Below are 25,139 nucleotides of genomic sequence, written 5' to 3'. Positions count from 1 at the left end.
AGGGCTCGATCCCAGGACCCTGGGATCCTGACCTGAGCCAAAGGCAGATGCTTAACCAACAGAGTCACCCAGGTGCTCCCAATGTTTGTATTTTTAAATCAAGCTTCAAAATATTTACAGCATGGTATCACTTACGTTAATTTTTTAAATTCACAAAGGCAAAGAGAGAGATATTAAAACATGAGCAAGAAGAATATGTCAATTGAGGACAGGATCTACCTGGAGGAATGGAGAATAGGATTGAGGAGGGGCACAAAGGGGCACTTACAGCATTGTGCATAGCATTTTACTTATCTTTTTAAGAAATATTCAAAGCAGGGGCGCCTGGGTGGCTCAGTCAATTAAGCATCTGACTCTTGATTTCAGCTCAGGTTGTGATCTCAGAGTCATGAGATCAGGCCCCGCATTGGGCTCTGTGCTGGGCAAGGAGCCTGCTTGGGATTACTCTCTCTCTCCCTCTACCTCTGCCCCCCCACACTTGTGTGTGTGTATGTGTGCATGCTCTCTCTCTCTGTCTCTCAAAAAAATATATATATATATTATATATATATATTTCTGTCTCAGTTGGTTAACTGTCTGCCTTCAGCTCAGGTCATGATCCCAGAGTCCTGGGATCGAGTCCCACATCGGGCTCCCTGCTCAGTGGGGAGTCCACTTCTCCCTCTGTCCCTCCCCTCTGCTCATGCTCTCTCTCTCTCTCAAAATAAATAAATAAAAACCTTAAATATATATATATATTTAAAGCAAATATGATTAAATGTTCATGTGTGTTAGTTTGAGGTGGTAGTTTCTTGGTTTTCTTCTTTCCAAATTCCTCATTCTGTTTTAAATATTTCATCACTACACTGAGAAAGTAAAATGATTAAGCTTTGATAATCACCCTTTACTAAGAATGGAGGCACTGAACTTTGCGATGGTTGCAGGTTAATGCTTACGGCCACCAGAGACGGTAACCACACATCCCAGGTGGATAGGCTCCAAAAAGAACTTGTAGGACATCGAAGGTACTCAACAAATATTAAATGAATTGATTAATTAAAGAATTAAACTATGGTAGCTACTCAACAACGCATTTTCTCTCCTTTGCTTATAAAGGTTCACAGGAAAATCAAGGCAATGGGCAGAGTGAGACAGAGATGAGTGATGAGCTCATTGCAGTTGCTTAGATTCTAGATGCTTGGAGATGGCTGATGGCAGCTGGAACTAGGGAGTGGTTGGTGGACATGGAGAGAAGCAGATAGATTTCAAAGATAATTAGGAGATGAAATTGGTAGGATGCGCTGATAGAATATTTATGGGGTTGAGTTCCCTCTTGGACACAATGCATTTAAGGAACAACCCAACCTTCAAAGGGTAACAGGCACCTTCAGTTCCCCTCCAATGCTGATGCCATCTCTTCCTGGGGCTCTGGGGGGTGGGCTCAGCCCTACACAAGGGCAGCGTACATTGGTTTGATGCCCCAAAGGGCAGAGGGCTCCCTGCCTTCCATTTCCTGGGTTTTCAGGAAGCCTCCAGTGACTCAAATGTTAGTGTGCAGGCTCTCAGGTGGGCTTTGAGACAGCAAGTTGGCCTAAGCACAGAGAGGACGGTCTCTCCGTCTCACCTTCGCATTGTCGAACTTCTGACAATTCAAGAGGTCCCGCTAACAATGTTCCCCAACCTCACCACTAGGCTTCCATCCTGACTGGGCCCCTAAGGGGATCCATGCTTAGAGCCTGTCTGTCACCTGCGGGACAGGGGCTGGTGCCAATACATAAAAACATTGAAAGGGTTCGTGGCCCCTGAGTTCCTGAGGAAACGCTCTGCTCTGACAGCATTGGAATGCATCCGACACTCAACGTCTGCCTTCATATCCCTTAAAAAGGAACACAGAGGAAAACCCTTCTGTGAGTGGAAGGTTCGACAGTGCCAGTGAAAATTATGTAAAAAAAAAAAAAAAATGATTAACATAATCAAAATCTTTGTGGGTCATGCTGGAAATGCCTTTTCTTAAAACATTAGTCTTGCTCTTGGGTCTCGTCCATTCTTTTTCTGTCTTGAAAAGTGTGGAAATTTCGGCTTTCTCCAGATGGACTCACTGACTCTGGGTGGCTACAAATGGATTTCCCAAAGGCTGTGCACAGTTGGTTTTCTTTCAGCTTTTCTTAATTTTCATATATTTTTCTTCCATCCTCACCCTGGCATTGGGCCAGTGCTTTTGGGTTGAATAAATTTAAATGTCATTACTGATAATAGGAAAATCATGCCCACCTTTGAGCCATGCCACACAATATAGCTTTCCAGAGAGGGGATTATAGGCCATCAACCCCCTTCCCACTTATCCATAAATCCACCAGGCACCAGTACACCAAGTCCCAGTTCAAGTTGTGCACAGCTCCAGGGTGCCTCTAATTATCTCAATGATTCTTACAAACTTCTCAAAAGTTTCTCAAAACGAATTGAATTTTCATTCAGTATCCAATTAAAATAAGTTCATATCATGCAAGACTTTGAAGCAGGGATTCTTCGCCTGGGTTCTAGGGGTCTATGGATAAAATTAGGTGATTTATGAACTTGGGCAGGAAAAAAATTAGTTTTTTTCCCACTAACCTCTGACTGAAGTTTAATATTTTCTTCTATTAGGAATATAGGCAACAAGCCACAAGTAGTATTAGAAGGACCTGGGCTTTCACCAATTAAACCCATGGATTTTTTCACATCACCTAACAGCTGCTATATATTTCAGATATTTTGAAATATTTACATTCAACACTACTTTAAACTCTCCACTAGGTTGATAAAGTGTTGATAAAGAAGAACACTTTTCACAAAATAGTTTCCTTAATATTTAGATAACTATCTTTCCTTTTTTCTTTTTTTTTTAAGTAGGCTCCACACCCAGTGTGGAGCTAAATGCGGGGCTTAAATTTACAGCCCTGAGATCATGACCCGAGCTGAGATCAAGAGTCAGACACTTAACTAACTGAGCCACCCAGGCGCCCCTAGATAACTGTCTTTCAATATAATTGGTTTCCTTTGGAATCCTGTGTATTTGTTATGCATTTAAAACCTTTTTACTGAGCAGAGGTCCATAAGTCTCACCTGACTTGGTGGGGAGGGGTCCATAGAGAAGAACAAGTCTAGGAGCTCTGCTTTGGAGGAGGAGAATAAGGAGCAGGAGGGGAAAAGTTTAACAACCATGGATGGAGAAGCTGTTAATATGCCATCTTTTCCTAAGCTTGTCCAAAGGAAAAGACATCCAAGGATCAAAGAAACAAGATTCCACCTCTCTTCTACCCCTCTTCCTAAACAACACTTCTCAAACTTTAATCTCATGTGGTAAAGAATTTAGCTTTGCCCAAGGAGAGATCCTGGCCTTTGTTCCTGGCTCCTAGAAGATAACCTCCAAATCCTTAAAATTTTCTGGGAGATAGAAGTGAGAATTTGGGGGTGGTTTGTTATGCAGCAATAGCTGACTGATATACCTCTGGATACTAGTGCATACCCCACTTGACTGAACTTCCTGTGTCTCTATCTTCTCTAAATCAGTTCCCCAAAACCCAGCCCATGTCAAAAGAAAACCTTGGGCCAGTTCCCAGCCCTCCCCTCTCCACCTTCCCTGTTTCTGTTTTGATTCTCATTAGCTGTGTGATCTTGGGAAAAATATTTAACTCTTCTGAGCTTCACTTCTGTAGGGTTGTTGGGAATGTTAGGAACACAAACACACCTTCAAGCTTATAAACTATCTAGAACAATTCTCAGCATGTGGAGGATGTTCAGCAAATGGTAATGGATCAGCCATTCCAGATACGTTCCTGAGAACTAGTATGAGCATCACTCCACTGAGGTGCTACAGAATGAGCCAAAGCCAAGATGGATGGATGAAGAATATACAGGGATCTGATTGGATTGATGGATGGATGGAGGAAGGGATAAATGAGGATGTCTGTACCTTTGGAAGGGTATGTAAACAGATGGCTGAATCATTTATGGATGGAGAATGGAGCCCCTCATCTCTCCAACTACCTCACACTTGCTTCTTTTCCTCTCCCCTCTAGCTCCCACTCATTCCTCTCCTTCACAATCAACTCCTGGGTTTATTTTAAGTGTCCTATTGAACAAATCACAAAACCTAAATTGGCCAGTTGAGGGTTTCTAGCATTCTAATTGTGAAGCATGCTTCTGAATGACTTAGGAGCTGAGGGGAGTTTGAAAAAAGCCCAAGATGCTGAGAGAAAATGAGAAACATGACATTTTGAAAAGGAAGCCAATTTTCTTTAACTAAAACTGTTGCCTCTGTAAACCATATTATAAATCCAATAAATTCACATAATGCTATAGTAAGTCCTTTACAAAAGAGAGAGGGGAGGGGAAAGGAAGAAAGAGGATAAAGGATAGGGAAAATGTTGCAGAGATTTCCAAAGCCTCCCTCCCTTTAAAAATAACTGCTTTGAACCTTATCATAGTTATTAAGAGTTAAACTACCTGGACTCAAATACAGGCTCCACCAATTTCCAGTGGTGTAACCTTGGGTAAATCACTTAGCCTCTCCATGCCTCGATTCCTTCACTTAAAAAATGCAGATGATAATAATACCTGCTTCATTGGGTAGTTGTGAGGATTACAGAGAAAATATGGGTAAAGCTTTTAGAAATCCTCCAGGTATGTGGTAAGTTCAATGGCAAATGTGAGCAAATATTATTACTATTACTCCCACACACAATCACTAGGTAAAGAACACAGCAGCAGGCAGGACCTGGGTGACCTAGAGGCCCTTGGGAATTCAAATAAGTTTAGCACTGCTCTGAAGACTCTTATCATCCCCTACAGCTTCACATCCTGATATTCTCCGCCCTGAGTACTGCCCTCGACCATGATCTTGACACTGGCTGCTCACAGGTCCAATCCCAAATATCATGTAACCCAAGTATGGATGTGGGCCACTTGGTCCAGTCTCAACACAGTGTTCAATTGAAAGAAACAGTCCAGCAACCAAAAAGTAAGGTAATGTACTTCAAATATTTACTCAGCCTCTCCAAGAGTTTCAAAGGGAGACATGTGTCCATAGTACATAACAAACATCTTTAAAACCTCCTCTTTACTGCTGCTTTCACTATCTCTCACATAGCATCTCCCGGAAACTCGCTCTCTCTCTTTCACTCACTCTCAACCTCCAGACCATGAGGCTTTTCTATTTCTCGCCCCCTCCATATGTTCCCATATTAGCTCTTTACTGAGTCAACCACCTTAACCCTCTCACAGCTTTGGTGCCTTCTGTCCATTTCCTACTTTACCTGGATTCTAAACAACAAAGGTGAGCTCAGGAGCTGACCAAGCAGTCCAGAATTCTTCCCTGTAGAATCAGGGAAAGTTAAAAATACTGGTTCATAACTGTTGTCTCTGCTATACCAAGTTCTCTGATATCTCCCTGCCTTGGCTCAAGCTATTTCCTCTGCCCAGAATGCACGTCCCTTCTTTTGAGAGGCTTTTGGTTGGACTGGCATCTGTGTTGTGAGAGCTGGTAGTGAGGAGGGGATGGAGAAAAAGGGATGTGAGGTCCAGTTTGGGCAGTCTGACTCACCTCCAGTCTGGTTTGGAAATGCAGAATGTGCTCCCATGTAGATTGGGTGACCACTGGCTGAGCACCAGGTCCAGGGGACATAATGGCTAGTAAAGAGCGGGACTAACTGACCCAAAAAACTTATGGCATTTAGGACAAAAGAGTCCCATGGTGGGGACAGGAAGGAGGGCTGGGAAGTAGGCCAGTGTTCACGCTAAATGTTCACAGCTATCAACTGCCACTCACTAGTCTCTGTGAAGCAAGAACCTCAGACTCAGAAGGTAGCACAAGATTCTCCAGACCAGCAGGTCCTGGTGGCATCTCTGTATCCTTACTTCCACCTCGCAATGTGGGCCACGGAACCCCTAGACCAGACCTTTGGAAAACCTCTTAGAAATCTCTTCTTACACAGCAGTGTACAGTTTTCAATATTATAGACTTTTTTTTTTTTTTTTACCTTTGTCCACATGACCCCATGAGACCACCAGGGGCAGAATCGCAGCTCTGCCCATAGCTCCAGTGACTTTGAGCATGTCACCTCCCCTCTCTGAGGCTCAGTTTTCTTACCTGAAAAAAATGGGAGTGCATTAGTCACAATCCACTAAGCTTTGCTGCATAACAAACAAAGCTCAGAAAATCAATGCCTTTACACCACAAAAATTTATTTCTTGTCCATAATATCCAAGGTGAGCCTGTGAGGAGCTCTGCTCAACACAGTCACACAGACTGACAAGAGTCTCCACCATCTTGTAGCAGAACCATCTGGAACATGGGCATCTATATTCATACGGCAAGGGAAGAACTAAATTACTACCTCAGAAGTGACACGTTTGACTCCCACTCATATTTTATTGGCCAGAACTAGTCACCTGGCTCTGCATAACTCCAAAGGAGCCAAGAAATATAAGAAAACAAATGGAATCTTTGGTAAGCAATACCATCTCTGCCACAAGGTACAATAACAATCCCTCCCTCACAAGGTGACCCACAGGATTAGATGAACAATTATATTTCAAAAGGACTTTTCACATTTAAACCTCAGTGAAATATGTATTGTGCATCTTCTACCTGCTAGGCTGGATGCTAAGTGCCGAAAATACCCTCATGGAGTTTACAGTCCAATGCACGAGGCAGACAAAAATCAGATAATCACACCAATTAGAGTTTAATGAAGCACTGAGACAGATGCACTGAGAGAGAGATGCACAGTGATGTAACGGGGAGCCTGGAATCATCTGGGGGCCCAGGGAGTGTTCTCTGAGGTCATTCTTGAGGTAAGATCTGAAGAATGAGCAGCTATTACATAGACAAGCAGTTAAAGAGAAGGTGGTTCAAAGAGCATTGTTAGTAGACAAGAAACAGTATAGACAAAGGCCCATTGGCAGGAAAACTCCAGCATGCTTGAAAGACTGAGAAAAAGCCCAAGAGGCCTGAGTCCTGAGACCAAAGGACAGGTTGGCATGAGAGGAAATCATGGAGTTCAACAGAGGCCAGACCTTGCAGGCTGGGACAAGGATTGATTTGTCCTCTATCACCAGATCAAAGTGTGGTAACAGTTATTATGGTCATCATTGCTACTTTGCAGAAGTAGAAACTGATGCCCAGAGAGGCAAGGCGACCCAGTGAGAGTCCCATGGCCATCAGAGGAAGAGCTAGAATCTTGATTCAAGTCTTAACTCAAGTGTGGCCTCCCCCAAAGGCCTCAGAGCAATTCAGGACTAAAATCCTTCTCAACCATCATGAACAACACCAGTTCCCTCCGGGGCGTATTCAACCTCCCAGTGTGGCATTGGCTGGAGCCTGGCCAGCCCCATGGATGGCAGCTAGGATGGCTGAGGCCAAGTTGGGGAAGAGACTGCAGAGACCTCAGACACTTTCCTTCCATCTCAGCTGTGCTGTTGCTCTACCATGGGGCTTTGGGCAAGCAATTCTCCCTTTCCAGCCCTCGGTCCCTGATCTCTGAAATGAAAACATTGAGCCAGATGGTCTCTGAGGTCCCTTCCAGCAACAGGAGGCTTAGGTGTGTTTTCCAGCTGAGTAATGAAGGGGGAAAGTGAACAGTCTCCAAACCAGTCTTTATCTAGAGAACCGCAATTTGCCAAACAAGAAAATCAAAGGGAAATTGCAAAGATGATGAGGGATGAACCTTTTTTAGGAACAACAACCTAATCACAAGTCACTGCTAGAGAAGAAATGTCACAAAAACCTTGATTTGCAGTTTTAGGGAGCAGCGTGCCATGGGAGACAGGCAATTAACAACGTGAGAAGCTTCTCAGAGGCACAGATGAATCATGGAAGGCAATGTCTATAGGCTACAAAGGATGCCAGACAGCATGTGATCAAAATCCTAGTCTGATTCATAAAGTCCTTGTGGAGCTGCTCCACCAAGAAGCCAGTCTGAATCTTCCTGGACCACCCCTTGTAATGGGGAGCTTCCTACTCACTCCCCTTTTGGACAGTGGCCAGCATAGTGCAATGCACATAGCAAGAGCTCAATACATAATTCTGAATGAGCGAGTGAGTGAGTGAGTGAGTGAATGGATGGATGGATGGATGGATGGATGAATGAATGAATGAATGAATGAATGAACAGCTCTGGTGCTGATCTAATAACTCTCCTGATACTTTCACCCAGGAGTCCTGGTGCTACTCTCTGGAACATCCGTGATCTCATGACTGCCTGTCTTAGGAAGGGATCCCCGAAAGCAGACCCTGATTCTGGAGGTGCTATTAGGAACCTCTAGTTGGAGAGTGGGGAATTGAGATAGGGAAAGGAAGGAAGCTAATATGGGACATTAATCAACAGGTTATCACTGTGGGGAATTTTTGCTTAATCCCTCCAGGGAACCTCTAGGAGATAGTAGAGATCTAGAGATGGGGTTGGTCAATACACTCGCCACGTGGAGCTACTGAGGACTTGAAATGTGGCTGGTCCAAAGTGAGATGTAGAGTAGATATAAAATACACACCAGAGTTTGAAGACCTAGTATTAAAAAAAGTAAAATACCTCGTTAATGATTTTCATATCATTTATGAATCGAGATGACAATATTTTGGATATACTGGGTTAAAATATAGTACTAAAATTGATCTTTCCTGTTTCTGCTTGCCTTAAAAGAACATATGTGGCTCACATTTATGGTCCATATTGTATTTCTATTGTTCAATGCTGACGTGGAACATACCTTAGAGTTATTCCACCCAAGGGGTGAGGGAGCTAAAATTCTACCCACCAATTTCCATGCATCATTGGTTGAGTGCTGCTCCCAGGGGTGTAATTTTCCCAGCATTACAACCTGCCCCATGCACCAACAAGCTTCTGCAGGCAGCAAAAACCCTCAGGTGGAGTTGCAGGAACTTGCCATAGGAAGCCATCAGCATGCTCAAGGGTCTCCAGCGTAGGGGATGCGGGCAGAGGACCAGCAACCCCTGCTGTGCAGTGCCTTTCATCATAACTAATATACACCCCTAGGGAGCAACAAGCCAAGTTCCCTATCACACATTTATGACTCCCTCTTGCTCATTCATTCGTAGAGAAAAGAAGCATCTGAACTACGAGGAGCTGGCACACCAAGCCAGCCCCCTCCCCGCCGAGGTCTGATTTTATCAGTGCCTCTGAAGAGAAGAGAGGAGGAGGGCCTATGGATTGCTAATAGAGCTCACGAGGTACTCGACCTTGTGCCCTGGATCAGGGAAGGAGCAGAAAACGACCTCAGAGGTGAGAGCAGGAAGGCTTGTCCCCAAATGGTGCTCTCCGACCCAGCCTAAGGGGAACCTGCTCGGAGCAACTCAAAGGCTTGATTGAATTAAACCGAGACACGTTCCATTCTCCAGAGAGCCTAACATGACAGCTGTCAGGCATGGCTGGGGAGAGTATGCTTTAACCACCCTGTTGGTAGGGGAGATATTCCTGCCCCAGGGTTATGGGGATGGACGGCCAAATACACAACACTTGACCCTGGATGGATATGATGGACGGTAGTTTGCTGATCACATGTACTCACAGCCCAGGTGCCTGTCACACCCGCTACATGGGCATTGTAGTCTGGAGCAGAGTGAACCACCGAGGGCTGTGGGAGGCAGGCCTGTATTATCAACAGAGTGAGGATGTGATTGGCTTCTTTGAATAATTCCACGATCTGGCAGGGAACTGAAATCCGCTACTCAGGGATAAGCAGGGACTGCACCTGGTCCCCTTGATGAGGAGGGCTGTTCAGCAAGGCGACCTTACCTGTGGAAGCAGAATGGAAACGGGAATTTGCCATCAGGCCAGGCAAAGCCTCCCAGATTCACCAGATGTAAAGACAGCACAACGCACTGTGCCTTAATTTTCGACCTTCTACCACAGAATGTGCCCCAGGGATGACGATGGCAGTAGCCGCAAAACTCATCCAGTTAAGGAGCAGTAGCTGGGGTCTGAATCTCAGAACCCTGCTCATTAATACTCAGTGCTGTCCAAAGTGGGCTCGGAGCTGTGCTTCATTCAGCCTGAGGGGTGAGTGATGGAGACATCCAGTTATCACCCAGCCCCAGCCAGGTCAATATTTGACCCTCTATTTGAATCCCTCATTCTCCTTCCTATCCCCTGCATTTGACACAAACAGACATTAATACATCTGCCCTTTGGTCCTGGAAGAAAACAGACTCCGTAACCAAGACAATTAGTTTTGCCCTACAGCAGTGAACATGGAAGGAAGCTGGCTGTCAGTAATAAGGGTTCGACCTGGGACGCTCGTTTCCAGACCCCCACCTCCCATCCTTCCGTCTTGTTTGCTCCCAGTGACCTCACTCAGCCAATCAGAGGGCCGTGTTTGCTTTCTGCACTGGCCTTTCCCAACTTCTATAATCAATGCCTGGCTTGAGACACCAGCTAGAGTGAAGCCACAGAGATGAACTTTGTTCTGCTCTTAATGTAGCTCAGGCATCCAGCTGATAATGAGCTCAGAGCACCTCACCGCAAAGCAATGATCCCCAGGAGGGCACACGCGAGACCCTATGTGGCGATGACTCTGCTTGGGTGGGAACTCCAAGCTGCTGGTGCTTGAAACCCACCCCACCCTCCCGCCTCCTAGCAGCATTCTGGATGGCAGGCCCCACCCAGGCCCTTGGGCCGCTGTCCAGTGCTGATGGGGAGTGATGTCTGGGAGACATCATCTCACCCCTGAACCGCAAGCACCCGGAAGCATTGCTAGAGTATGACCAAACCCATGTTGTTTCCCACAAGGCCCCTGCTGGTAGCCTTATCAAATCCAATTTCCATCAGAAACTAGCAGTTAAGTCAGAGCTGCTACTCTGGGCACCTGGGGACAATAACCCCACAGTCCAGAGGGGGTTGAGAGAATCTATAAACAAGACACTAAAATTAGGATTCAAGTTCCTAGAGAAGCAAAGGATGCTGACAAAGCTTTGCCATGACTTATCCAGTGGGCAGGCAGCCTGCTGGGAATTTAAACCATGCTTTTGTCTCTGGGTTTTGGGCTTTTTCTGCCTCAGTCAGAAGTCACCTTCTCTTTGCTGGGCAGGTAGGAGGTGGGGGCGGTGCAGAGAGTGACCCCTCTGAGAAGGAGGAGAGGCCAGCTGGGGGGGCTCTGATGACTAATGTAAGGGCCGCCAGAGACTGGGTGGCCCAAACAACAGAAATTGATTTCCTCCCATTTTGGAGACTAGGAGTCCAAGATCAAGGTGTCAGTAGGGTTGATTTCTGCTGAGGCCTCTCTCCTTTGCTTTCAGACAGCCTCCTTCTCCCTTCCTCCGTGTGTGTGCATATCTGTGTCCTAATCTCATAAGGACCAGTCCTAGGGGATTAAGGCCCACCCCTATGACCTCATTTTTACCTTAATTACCACTCTAAAGGTCCTATCTCCAAATATAGTCACATTCTGAGGTCCTGGGTTTAGAACTCAGCATATAAATTGGGTGCAGGGGGTATAATTCAGCCCATAACTGACCCATTCCCTTTCAGAGTCAGCAAGGTCAGTGTTCCTCATATAGGGCTGGGTTTCGTTTTCCTAGGAGACCAACAAGCCCCACTGTGGAGTAAAGAATCAGAAGAAAGGCCTCTGTATAAAATGGCCTAGAGAAGGAGGGGAGGCACCCCGAGAAGGAGACTGGGTAGAGGAGAAGAGGAGGGGGATTTGGGATGGGGGTCACCAGGTCTTAACATGGATGTGAATACATTTCCTTGGCAGTGTGCCCAGGAAGGATGGACAGGCTATGAAGAAGCTTGCAAGATAACAGGGGATATTTAGCTTTAAGAGGAAGGGACAGGATCTCTGTCATCACCTCCCTGCAGAAGAGTAACCAGTGTGCCCCAGAGGAAACACTGGACCTGTGGGTATAAAGCAGAGAGAGGCATCTTTCAGGTGCAGGAAAATAAAAATATTGTAGGCACTGGAGTCTTGGAGTAATCTGTGAGCACAGGTAGCGACCTCCCCTCACTCAAAGTATTCCATTTGGGCTGGAAGATCATCAGGGCACTTAGAGAAGTTTTCCTGCAATTCTCAACTCCTGTGATGTATCAAATAAGAGACTTAGACTACATAATTGAGCTCGCACCCTGCCCCTGTGGTCCTTCAGGCTTCTATAACACCAGCCTCTCTCTTTCCACACTAGGTGAATTTAGAGTAGCTAATGACACATAATTCTGGCATGGAATTCATGACATCCACCCAAAATGTCCAAGCTACCTATTATATATTCATAGTAGCTATTACTGTAATCAACAGATGTTCATACACATGCACATACACACATGCACACACATACACACATGCACACACATACACACACACGATAGCAGGACAGTTTATCTAAAAAGTGTAAAAGAACTTCTGAGCCCTATCAAGAAATTAAGCCTTTTGGAAGAATCTGGCTCTAGGTCTACTGGGTCAGAAATACGACATCACTCGAGAAGCGTGGGGCAGGCAGCATAATGCTCTCCCCTCCCCGTCCCCCAAATGATGTCTACATCCTAATCCCCAGCCTCAGTGAATATATATTTTCTATTGAGGTAGAATTCACAGAACATAAAATTAACCATTTTACAGTATACCATTCAGTGGCATAATAGAGTGCATTCATGATCTTGTGTGCCCACCACCTCTATCTAGCTCCAAAACCATTTCATCATCCAAATGCAAACCCCATTCCCATTGAAGCACTCCTCATTCCCCACAGCCCCCAGCCCCACGCAAGCACTGATCTACTTTCTGTCTCTATGGATTTACCTCTTCTGGATGTTTCACAGGAGTGAAATCATGCAATGTGTGACCTTTTGTGTCTGGCTTTTTCTAGTTAGGGGAATGTTTTTGAGGTCCATCCGTGTTGGGGCACACATCAGCATTCCATTCCTTTATATGGCTGAATAATATTCCATTGTACTTAAATTTTGAATAAGAGGCTTCTCTTTTTCACTTTGGAGTGGGCTCCAAAATTATGAAGCTGATCTTAACTGGCTCTGATTGGGGTGTGGGAGCTGGCCATGCTCAACGGGACTGCTGCCTACCTCCCCTCCCTCCCTGCACCCTCTGCCATGCAGCTGAAATAGCTCTCTTGGGGGCAGCCTGACCATGCCTCTCCTTGTGTAAAATCCTCCCGTGACTGGGACTCATCCACCCCCAGCCCAGCTGTGTCTCAGCCCCTTGGCTGCAGGCTTCAGCTCTCTGAAGGGCCAGGCTCTTGTCACCCTCCACGTGTCCATCTGGGCTCCCTCTCCACCAGGAAGGCCCTCCCTCTGCTGCCCCCACTTCCTTGTCAAATTGATTCGAATACTGTAACTCCATGATTCTAAGGTCCTCATGCTCAAAAATGAGGCAAACGTGGTGGAAGGGCCGTGAGATCAGTGGTGACAAAGCTACAATTTGCCTCAAGGCTGACCTTCCAGGAAGACAGGCTGAGAAACTGATGAGTCCGTTTAAGCTTTCACACTGACATTTTTGGAGATCACAGAGCTTACTTATGAGGGAACTTATGTAACCAACGAGATATATTAGCACATTAAAGTATTCCTGCTCCAGCCAAGCTTAATGGCCAAGAAACTAATTGTCAGAAATTGGAAAGGCTCTGAAATAAATATGGCACATCATGTCATGTAGGGAACCTGGCCAAAGACATAAGATTAAATGCAGGGATGCTGAGAGGATGCTTCCAGACATCCAGCGAGCGTGTTTTGTTTTGTTTTTTTTCACGTTGGTCATTAGGTTTTCCACTTTCTCACATCCACCAGCACTGAACAGTAACCAGCACAAGTTTGATTCTACCTCCTTCCAAGAGCGGGGTGGGGGGGAAACAGAGTGGAATCCCCAGGGTCCAGAGCTCATCCACCTGGCTTATCCTCCCAGCGGCCAGTGCCTCCATGGTCAGGGGCATCCGACACCAGAACCTCAACCACGAACAGGGGTGTCACAGGCCAGCCTTTGTAAGCTGGGTCCCCAGCTGTCAAGGCCAGCACCTGCCACCTCAGTCCTCTCTCTCTCCTCCCCTAGCCCTGGGTCACCACCCCCATGGTCTCATCCCGCCAGGGCAGCCCTCTCCTATCTTCAGTCTCTCCCCCTCCACAGATTTCTTCATGCCACCATTCAGACGTTCTCATCTCCCCATCCAGACAGAAGCCCCCTGCCTTGGCTCTGCCTTTCTCCAAGCCACCATGTCCTCTCACCCCTTCCCCCACCGCCAATGGTCCACATCTGCTGCTCAGCCTTCCTGTCCTCCTCTAGGACCCCCAGCCTCCAGTCTCTGGTTGTGCATCCCTCCTCCACAGAAAGATCTTTCTGAAGCATAATAGAACCCAACACCCTTTACCTAAACCTTCCAGTAGCCTTTAATCCCCAAGAGGAGGCCACATCTTAAGCTGGGCATTCAAGGACCATTTTGGCCTGGCCCTATCCCCCTCATCTCTCATCCAGCACATGCCCTGCAGCACCTGCTCCTGCCTTTCTCAGGCTCCTCACCTGTTCATTCTCCCCAAACTGTATCTCTCCCCCATTCATGCACCCCTCCCCTATTTCCTGCCTTTTACCCCTTCAAGCCTTGGCTTCCCCATCTATAAAGGGATGGGTCTGGACCAGCTAGTCCCCGAGGTTCCTCCCTCCTGGTGCTAAAAGAAAAATGCAGCACACACACCACTTACCCTTTGTTCTGAATATCTAAGTGCTTTCCACGGAACACTCCGGAACAGCCAGCGAGGATCCCAGCAGAAGCAGCAGGCATTCTCTCTCTTTCACGCTTTTTTCCCTTCGCTACATTCAATGTATTTCACCATCTCATGAACAAAAATAACCTGGTTTGATTCCCTAAGGAAAAAAATAGGAAGCTGAGAGCCAAATTAATGTCCACTCTCAGAAAATCAAAACAAAAAGTAGAGAGGGAACAAAACAAAACAAAATGTAGGAGACATCAGACCCACAGATCGACCAGATAACTTAGCTCCCAGCAGCTGGAGAGGGGACCCAAATAGAGCCAGAGTGACTGGGGAAGTTGAGGCAGGAAGAAAGGTTTGCCCAAGTTTCACTATTGGGCTCCTGCTCACAGGTATCATGAATCACATATTTTTTAAAGCAACATTGACACCTGTCAGTTCAGTTCAGTTCAGACATACAACCATTCCCTTCTTACTTAAGGGCAAGAGTTCACCTGCCAGTGGGGGGGGTCTGATCCTCAAAATGTAAAGTGTGTAAGTCTTTATGTTTGGGAAAGTGGTCAGCTTATCTTTGTCTCTTGCTTGATCCTCAAAGCAGCACTGATGTATGTCTGGCCTTCGGGGGAGGAATAAGGATAGGAAGGTGTGCCTTGGGATCACCAAGGACAGGGACCCCAGCTGTTACCTCTAGGTAGTGTGCCAGGGCTGGGCAATAAGGAAAGGGATTTTTACTTCTATCCTTTTGTCATATCTTAATTATTTGATTCTGTTTCAATCAACATATGTTGTAGCTGCCTTGGGCGTTTTGTTTTCTTTTGTTTTTTAGCATACCCAGGGATGACAGAAGTTTTATTCCCCTGGTTGTTCAAGAAAACAAACCGACCCTGGAAGGCCAAATTACCTGTTGGTCATTTCTAGTGTGTTAAACTGTCATCTATTTCATGGCCTGCAAACTATGGCACACAAGCAGAATCCAGCCTACCATTTGTTTTTGTTAAGCCCACAGGCTTAGAATGCATGCATGCATCTATCTATCCATCCATCTATCTATCTCTCCATCTATCTATCTATTTATAAGTAGGCTCCACACCCAGTGTGGAGCCCAACACAGGGCTTGAACTCACGACCCTGAGATCAAGACCTGCGCCAAGACTGAGTTGGACACTCAACCAACTGAGCCACGCAGGTGTCCCACCACTTTTTATATTTTTTAATGATGTTTTTAAGTCAAAAGAAGACTAGTAACAGGTGAAAATTATCTAAAATTCAAATTTCGATGTTCACAAATAGTTTTATTGGAACACATCCACGCACATTTACTTGCATAATGCCTATGGCTGTTTTTGCACTCCCACAGAAGTCTACATGGCCTGTGAAGCCAAACGGTGCTTCACAGAGTGTCAACCCTGGCTCGAGATTCCCACATCCTGCTGTTTCAAGAATTAAAGAGTTAAGATTATATTAGAAAATGAAATTTTAATCAAACATCTGTGGAACCTTGAGTATATTCTTAAGGAACACTATTTGAAAACATACTTAAGGATTTCATACAGTAATGTGGGCTTTTTAAAATCTTTTCCTCTTTAATTTTTTCACTATGGGAAATTGTAAACATATTTAACAGTACACAGAAAATATAATGAAACCCCATGTGCCTACCACCCAGATTCAACAATTATCGATTTATGGCTGATCTGGTTTCCACTGTATCCCACCCACCTCCCCCTCCTGCATTATTTTGAAGCAAATCCCAAACAGTACATAATTTCATCTGTAAATATTATGTAGCATACACTGTTTTAAAATAAAATTTTATAACCGGGGAGACTGTGACAAGCTGCATGTAATAAGGAGTTTGCTGCTAAAGAGTCATAAGCCTTTGGGGGAGGGAGGAGGGAGACACACTTTCTAATTGATTGAGAAATGCATGTCACTACCTCATCTTCCAACCAAACTCTGGCTGGGTGACAGTCACCAGCCATGAGGATAGGGCAGCCCCTCTTTCCCCCGTCTACCGTGATCAAGGGAAATAAATTGGGTAGAGCTAGGGGCAAGGAAAGGGGGCTGCTTAATGTAATTCAACACTGCGAAGGAGACGGACACACTTTCAGCTTAATGAGTTTAGGGAAGCCATGTGAGGACTGGCAAAAGATGTACTGGGCAGTGGGTAATGTCTGGCTTCTCCTTCTCTTTAATAACCAGGGTCCATAGGAAGAAAGGAGAAGCAAGCTGCCATCATGCAACCAGACCTTTTCTTCCATCTTCTTCCCCTCTGCCACCTCCAGAACCCCAAAGACATCCCCCCTCCAAATTCCCTACCCACGAAAGAACTAAGAAAGAGGAGAGCCATATAGGGAGGTCAGGAATGGAGAGGAGAAACAGAGGTGTGAGCAGGAAGGTTCCCAGAGGTCAGACCCAGCCGGTCAGTGAATCTGCATGCATGGGGACAAGTGAGCTGGATTAGGGATGTCATGCTTGACAGCTAGCTTTATATGTCAACTTGGCTTGGCCAGAGTACCCAGTTTATTCAGTCTATCACTAATCTAGATGTTGCTGTGGAGGTGTTTTGTAGATGTGGTTAACACCTACAACCAGGTGACTTTCAGTGAAGGAGATTGTCCTGATGTGAGTGGGCCTCATCTAATCAACTGAAAGGCCTTCAGAGCAAAACTGAGGTTTCTCTGGGGAAAAAGACATTCTGCCTAAAGACTGTGGCATGAGCTCCCGCCTGAGTCCCCAGCCTGCTGGCCTGCAACCCAGGTCTCAGACACGCCAGCCCCTGCAATCACGTGAGCCAATTCCTTGAAATACATTTAGGTATATAAATATGTACCTGAATGTAAGGATTAAGTGTTAGCTCATTAAATCCTCACAATAGGCCCATGAGAGTAGGTACTACTGTCCCCATTTTACAGATGAAGACACTAAAGCCCAGAGAGGTTGGGGTCACTGCGAGCTTGCCCCAAAGAGCTGATGGAGCCTGGGAGCAAAGGTGAGGGAGGCATTTGTCACTTCCTTGCAGACTTCCCTGAGATAGAGTCCAGTTCACTCCCCTGGAGGCAAGAAGACACCTCCTTGGAAAGGGGGTGGACAGGAAGAAATCACCGAAAGCCAAAGCAGATTGCACTTTCTGACCCCACTGTAGCAGCATCAACAAAGCCCAGGGCAATCCCAATAAATTATCCATTTTCTCATTTACACTGTCACTCCTGTTGTATCCTATTTACGCTGTGCTACCAGAGTTACTAATTCAATCAAAGATACCTGGATCAAGCCCTATTGAGAGACGGTGCTGAAGATGTCCCTAGAAGTGGGCAGATATTCCACGACACCCAAGGAATCTTTGTTGGAGGAACCACAACCGCGGGGCCCTGAGACGCAGTGGTCCCTCACTGTACAGTCATCCGAGCTGCTTCTCGGCTCCAGCTCCATGCCCGTGGATGTTTCCCCCTCCTCTCCCTTGAAAACATACTTGACTGTTTTGTGATGCAAACGCAAGCAGCCTGACAAGGTGCCGAATTGCCCTGGAACGCAGGGAGCAACCCCACGGAGAAAAGGCAGGGGAAGGATTCCTTAAGCAAGGCTAGGCCGCAGGGAGAGGCCCCGAGGAGTGGGGGGCTCTCTAAATAATGGGGACTGCCTGCTCGAGAACCTCTGGAATACATTCTAGCTTTCCAGAAACTAGAAGAGCTGGACGCCTTGGAAGAGAAGGAATTTGTTTTCTCAAGGGGAAACCTCACCCACATATGATCTTCTAGCTCGTGGGAAAAGCCCAGTTTGGGGACACCAGGGGAACCCCAACACAACACAGGTCACAGCCCTCTCTCTGGCTCCAGCTTTGCCCCTAAGCTCTGCCCACCATCCATTTCAACATTGGCCTCTCTTCCATCCCACCAGGCATCCTCCTCTCTTGGACTTGACTCCAGCAGCCCCCTGGGTGAGCCCATCACAGTGACGGCAGACTGCGTCACATGGGTCTGTTAGCAGGGTGTCCCCAGGGAACCGGGAGCTCCCTGGGCTCCCAACCCAGGCCAAGCTGTGCCTGACATCCTCCTCCCCTTCCCTCTCCCCCGCTTCACCTCCCCACCCCACCACACACACACTCACAGGGTTTATTCTATGCCAGGCACCGCTCTAGGTGCTGGAGAAACGGGAATGAACAAGACAGACCCGGTCCAGGCCCTTCAGGCGATTCCAGTCTATTCATTCGTTCAGTCACCAAATAGCGATAGAACACCCACTATGTACCAGGCACCGTTCAGGTGTTGGGGATTCAGAAGTGAACAGAACAAAAACCCCTGCCCCCGTGGAATTTGCATTCTAGGTAAGTCACCAAGTAAGTCTTTACACAAATTACTAATTACAAGTGTGTAGCTGCTACAGGGGAGAGTTCAGGAAGTTAAGAAAGCATATTGACAAAAATCTAACCTGGCGGGGCACCTGGGTGGCTCAGTCGGTTAAGCAACCAACTCTTGGTTTCGGCCCAGGTCATGATCTCGGGGTCCTGGGATCCAGCAGGGCCTCAGGCTGAGCACGGAGCCTGCTTGAGATTCTCTCACTCCCTCGGCCCCTCCCCCTGCCCCTCCCTGCTCACACGTGTGCACGTGTGTGCACGCACGTGCCTGCGCGTTCTCTCGCTCAAAAAGAAAAAAAAAAGTCTAACGTGGTGACCCCCTTAGGAACCACATTAACTGAGGCCTCATCAACAAAGGGGAATCAGCTAGAAGGGTGAGGGTGAGGAGGAGCATCCTCCGCAGGGATTGCAGAGATACAACAAAGGCTAATTCACAACCGAAGAAAGACCAGCGTGAGGGGGAGAAGGAGCACACAATACAGCTGAAGGATGGCAAGCCTCAGCTACTACAGAGGGCCTTGTGACTAGGGATCTGAGTCTACCCTGAGGGCCATAGGGAGCCACAGGAGAATTTGGAGCACGATCAGATGTTTGTTTATAAAACATGACGCCGGCAGCTGGGCAGGGGGCTCAGAGTGAAAGCAGAGAGGCAAGGTAGGGGCTACTGCAGGCAGCCAGGGAGATGGGGGAGGTTTGGGTTACAGGGAAGGCTGTGAAGGTAGAGAGGATGGACTGAAAGAAGTTGGGGAGGTAGGGTCCCAGCAGAGAGAAAGCTGACTATATTCACTGCTGGGTCTGCTGTGAAAAAGTACCACAGACCAGGTAGTTCAAACCACAGAAATTCACTGTCTCAGCTCTGGAGCCTGGACGCCGGAAATCAGGCTGGCGTGGTGTCTTCTGAGGCTGTGAGGAACGCACCTGTTCCAGATCACTCTCCCGGGCCTGTGGATGGCCGTCCTAAGTTCACATGACCTGTCTCCAAATGTCCCCTTTTGATAGGGACATTGGGCATACTGGATTAAGACCCATCCTAACGATCTCCTTTTAACTGTGTTAAAAAACAAAATTCAAACAACTCCATTTGAAGATCTAATTGGCTTTATTAAGTGCCTCAAGAACCAGGCAACATCCCACCTAGCAAGCAAAGAGATGCTCCAGGTTGTACAAAATGGAAGGTTTTTCAAGGAAGGAGAGTGGGGCAAGGAGGTTATTAGCAAAAGAAGAGAAGTGTTCCAGGCCAGGACACCATCTTTCCTTGGAGAAGGGAACCAGGGCTTTTGTCTTACAGATGACCTCACTGGTGCCCATCAGGAAATTTCAGATTGACAGCTAAAAGGTCACATTGCTAGGATTGGCTGAAATTGTGATTAAGTCTCGGTTTTCTGTCCTGGGGGGGGGCCAATGACTCCATTTGGAGCTTGCTTTTCTTTTTGAATCAGATTACTTCTCTCAAGACCCTATCCCAAATAAGGTCACATTCTGAGGTACTGGGGGGCAGGACTTCAACATGAATTTCAGTAAGTCCATTCAGCCCATAACCCTAACCAAGAACAGTCTGGTAGGGAGTGAGGAGAAGTTTTCATGGCCTTTTGTGTTTTTAGAGAGACTCAGGTTAAGGCAACTCCTCTCCTACTCCTTTCAACTGTTTAGACTTGGTCTGATTGTTTGCTCATCTGAGGCCATGCTTTATAGAGAGAGGACCACGTGATCTGAGATTCCCAGTTCCCAGTGATGACAATCCAACCCCACAGACATTCCTGCCTGACATCTCAGTCAAGGGAGTAGCTAAAGGTTTGTTCCTTAAAACCCAGTTCGCCTTTTGGTGCGTATCAAGCCAAAAGACAATGACCAAGCCAAAGATCGGGAAAAGGAAGGGTTTTACTTGCAACCAGTAAAGGAGAACACCAGGGATATTTCCCAAAGCTGTGTCTCCTTGAACAACAAAACTGGAGTTTTACGGTGGGGTGTGTCCATATTCATGAAGGGGCTCACCCAGTGGGGAATTCAGCATGGAACTGGGGCAAAAGTCATCTAAAGGGGACAGAGTCCAGGTCAGTATCATCAATTCTCTGGCTTTAGCTGGTCGGTATCGGAATGCTCAAAGGGGCTTAGATCCTGCAAAGATAACTAGAGAATGTGCAGTAGGTCAGTCTTGACTTTCGAGCAAGCACAGGGAGTTCTACCACTGACTTATTGCTGGGATATGATTAGGCTCTCTCCTGGCCTGATTGTGGCTGTTTGCTCTTAAACATTCTTTTGTTCCCCTAAGATCATTATCTACTGGGGTCTATTCCTCTGCGATTTCAATATATCCCAGGAATTTCTGCAAGAAATGTGCTTTGGGCAAGTTGTGCCCATCAGGCATAGATGACAAGATGGGCTGGGAGCTACAATGACTTTTTTTTTAATTTCTTGAAAGCTTTGTCTCTTCTTTCTCTTTCCAGGGACCCCAACTCCTTCTGCTTACAGGCTGGGGGCTAGCTACAAAGCATGGGCCAGTGAAACCTCAGTGGGGAAGGCTAAAGAAGCACAGTAGATTGTCCATTTTCCTGTCAGTTTCCAAAAATGTCTTGTTTATCTACAAGTCTGATTGTCTCCTCTCAGAGGTCCCCAAATCTGCTTTTGGCGATTCTGTGGCAGGACCCCAGGCCTCCATTTTTATCATGTGCCCCAGGGGACTCAGGTCTCTAATAGATGTGAAAGCTGGCCCCTTCTTCCACTGAGTCTGAAGATAAACATGTACTCAGGGCTCTGTGGAACCCAGCGGTTTTGATCTGTGGGGGACTGGCACAATTCCTAGCCCTTGATTATCCCACTAAATTGTCTCAAGACGGATTCTGATTTCCATTTCTATTCCTGCCTCTCAGCTCTGATTACATCAGCAAGAGCCTTTCAATTGCCCCATTCTTTTCTTTCGTAAAGAACAGCCTCTGACTTCAATTAAAAAAAAAAAAAAAAAAAAGAATATAAATCAGCTATTTCCCATGTTCTGGAAGCTTTGTGCTTCCTACCTCGGGGAAGGGTTTAGGAAAAGATTTTATTTCTCCTCCTTTTGATTCCTTTAAGTCAACAGAGACAGCCTTCCATCACATTGATTGAACCATTTTAATGTAGTTAGAGATGGCCACTGGTGAGTTACTCAGCTACCAATTTGGATTGGCCCCATGGCTGACCCTGGCAGTTCCCTGACCGTGGACCTCCACACACCAAAGGCTGCTTAGGGCAAGCCCAGCCACTCCCTTCCTATGGCTACAGGTACAGGCAAGGCCAGTGAGCAGGGCAAACCAGAAGTCCCAAGGAGTTCATATCCCCAGAAGCAGCCCTCAACCAATTGGCAGACCAGGGATTGGTGGATAAATGCTCCATCTTTTCTGTTTCTCTACTGGGATAACTCCAGGGTGTTTTCTACACTGGATCCCAGAGTCCCCCAACTGAAATGAGCTCTAGCGGCTCACAGTGGTAACCTGCTTGAGGACACAGCCCTTAGTGACTTCCTTCCCTTCCCTGTCTCACTGCCTTCGTTCTTTACCAAGCGTTTCCTGGGCTCACCTCCCAAGGAGATGACTTGCCCTCAAATCTTTGTCTCAGCCTCTCGCCAAAAGGAACACAAAGCAAGATGGGCACCACCCTAAACTGTTCTTCCTGTGCTAGATCACCGCTCTTCCTCAAGAACTCAAATCCAAGACTGCACTCTGTTTTGAATTTTATTACAGGATATTTAAGGTGCAACATCATAGACCATAGCAGGTCTTTTCTGGCCGTGCTGAATTCAATCCTGTAATTCAATCTGTGTGTTCCTCTGAGACTTTGGACCAAATGGTGCTTGAAGCTCAAATAAATTGTCAGCACCTGCAAACCCATTTCAACCAACAAAGTCCAAAACAGAGTATCTGGAGATGGGCTTGTAAAGTGGTGCATTCATTAGGAAAATAGTCTGGCAGGTCCCGCAAAGGTTAAACAAAGTTACCATATGAGCCAGCAGTTCCAGCCCAAGGTCTATACCCAAGAGAATGGAAAAGATGTGTCCATATAAAACTTGTACACAAATGTTCATGGCACCAATATTCACAATAGCCAAAAAGTAGAAACAACCCAAACACCCATCAACTGAGGTGATGAACGGATAACATACGGTCTATCCATACGATGGGATGAATGCTAGTCATCCAAAAAGGAGTGAAGTACTGATTCATGTTATAACATGGCTAAACCTTGAAAACATGATGCTGAGTGAAAGCAGCCAGTCACAAAAGGCCACATATCCTCTGATTCCATTTATATGAAATGTCCAGAATAAGCAGACTCACCGAGACAGAAAGTAAATTAGTGGTTACCAAGGATGTATGAGAAGCAACTGCTAACAGGTACGGGGTTTCTTTGAGAGATGATGAAAATGTTCTAAAATTAGACAGTAGTGATGGTTGCACAACAACTCTGAAAATGCCAGAAACCACTGAATTGTTTTACAAGGTGAATTTTCATTTTATGTGAATTATAATTAATAGAGTGATTATTTATTTAAGATGGAGTGTGTGTGTGTGTGTGTGTGCGTGCGTGCTTCTGAAGTCCCCGGGGAACCAGGACTTCTACATTTTTTACAACTTTCTAATTCTCCTGAAATATCTTTTCAAAACCATGTTACAACTTCAAAAGAACACGAAACTAAGTCTGACTGTGAGTCTTGGGGTTGGCAAAGCTAAGTTCCAAGCAGAGGCTGGACCTATGAGCACCAGCGGGCACAGCAGAAAGGACAAAGGGCAGACACCTGTTGCTTCTGAGACCTCAGCAGGTGGTGCCTGATACAGGGTTTCAAAACATTAAATGAGATACCTCTATATGAAACTACGTCTCAGCCAGGCAGAAATGAGTCTTCCTAAAGCAACATTTGTGGGAGGAAGGTTGCTTACCCATTTGCTCATTCAAGGCATCTGAACCTTGACCACGGGGGACCAGCTGGCTCAGATGTCCCTCTGTAACAGAGCTGGAGGGACTCTTTAACCCAGGCAGGGATTCCTAAGGTCACAAGATAATTCATTCAGAAGGACCAAGGTCATTCCCTAGGGTGAGGGCAGAACACAGTTCAGCATGTAATTAATTTCAACATCATGATGTTTAACCAACTATGAGTCTGTAAAATCATCCCCATTTCATAGAAGAGAAATAGAATCTTAAGAGAAATCAAATGAGTGACTCCAGGTCACTCAAGTAGAACCTGGTATTGCTGGGGTTAGAACCCACATCTCCAGCCATACACCATGTGCACAGGCAGAAGTCAGGCAGGGCTTGTGTGGGATCAACCTAAGGAATTCAAGGAAGCGAAGATGGGGGAAAAAGTCAGGACCACATCCAGAGCTGCTTCCTCCACCAGTGAGGGAGTGAGCATGGCCATCTGAGATGACCCTTGGCGGGAAGCCTAGAATGACCAAACATTCAGATTGGGGCCAAAGAGCCAGGCAGTTTCCCACAGAATGCACACAATAGTCCTGCTCTGTGGTGATCATAAGTGTGGTGCAGATGAGGAATGACATGACTCACCAAGGCATACACCTAGTGCCTTGGGGGTGCGGGGGGCAGAATTCAAACCCAGGCCTATATGACTCCAAGTCCTATGCTCTTTGCCCCTTGGTACCTATTTGGTAAACAACTTAAAAAATTTTGTTGAACTTAGATGGGACTTAGTTAGAAGGACTTAGAAAGGACTGTAATATGGCCCCAAATGTAGCAGTTGCTTTTCAACCTGCAACTTCTCTGTTCTTAGCTATAAAGTGGAAATAAAACCCATGCCATTGAGCTACTATAAGGAGTAATGAGTTGACTGATATAAAGCACCTAATAGGTGCTTGGCACATAGTAGGTAGCCTAAATGTTGACCCCTTTTCCTCCATAGGAAGGTTAGTGGTCTACTGGGTATTTACCCCAAAGATACAAAAGTAGGGATCCGAAAGGGTACGTGCACCCTGATGTTTATAGCAGCAATGTCCACAATAGCCAAACTGTGGAAAGAGCCAAGATGTCCATCGACAGATGAATGGATAAAGAAGATGTGGTATATATATATATACAATGGAATATTATGCAGCCATCAAAAGGAATGAGATCTTGCCATTTGC

The 25,139-nt window shown here is 46.3% G+C and overlaps 1 long non-coding RNA gene across 1 annotated transcript in view; it reads right to left on the bottom strand.

Moving 5' to 3' along the window:
* LOC145723794 (uncharacterized) overlaps positions 1–25,139 on the bottom strand; it is a 67,945-nt gene that overhangs the window by 1,443 nt on the left and 41,363 nt on the right. Inside the window, exons 3-4 of the long non-coding RNA XR_014149078.1 lie at positions 14,667–14,829; positions 5,997–6,106 (exon numbers count right to left, since the gene is read on the bottom strand). This is a non-coding gene — a long non-coding RNA (uncharacterized LOC145723794). The remainder of the gene's footprint in view (positions 1–5,996; positions 6,107–14,666; positions 14,830–25,139) is intronic.

This window comes from Leptonychotes weddellii, chromosome 10, assembly GCF_054177405.1.
Source record: "Leptonychotes weddellii isolate Sample4059 chromosome 10, ASM5417740v2, whole genome shotgun sequence".
Classification (NCBI taxonomy): domain Eukaryota; kingdom Metazoa; phylum Chordata; class Mammalia; order Carnivora; family Phocidae; genus Leptonychotes; species Leptonychotes weddellii.
This window is presented reverse-complemented; position numbering and strand designations above follow the sequence as displayed.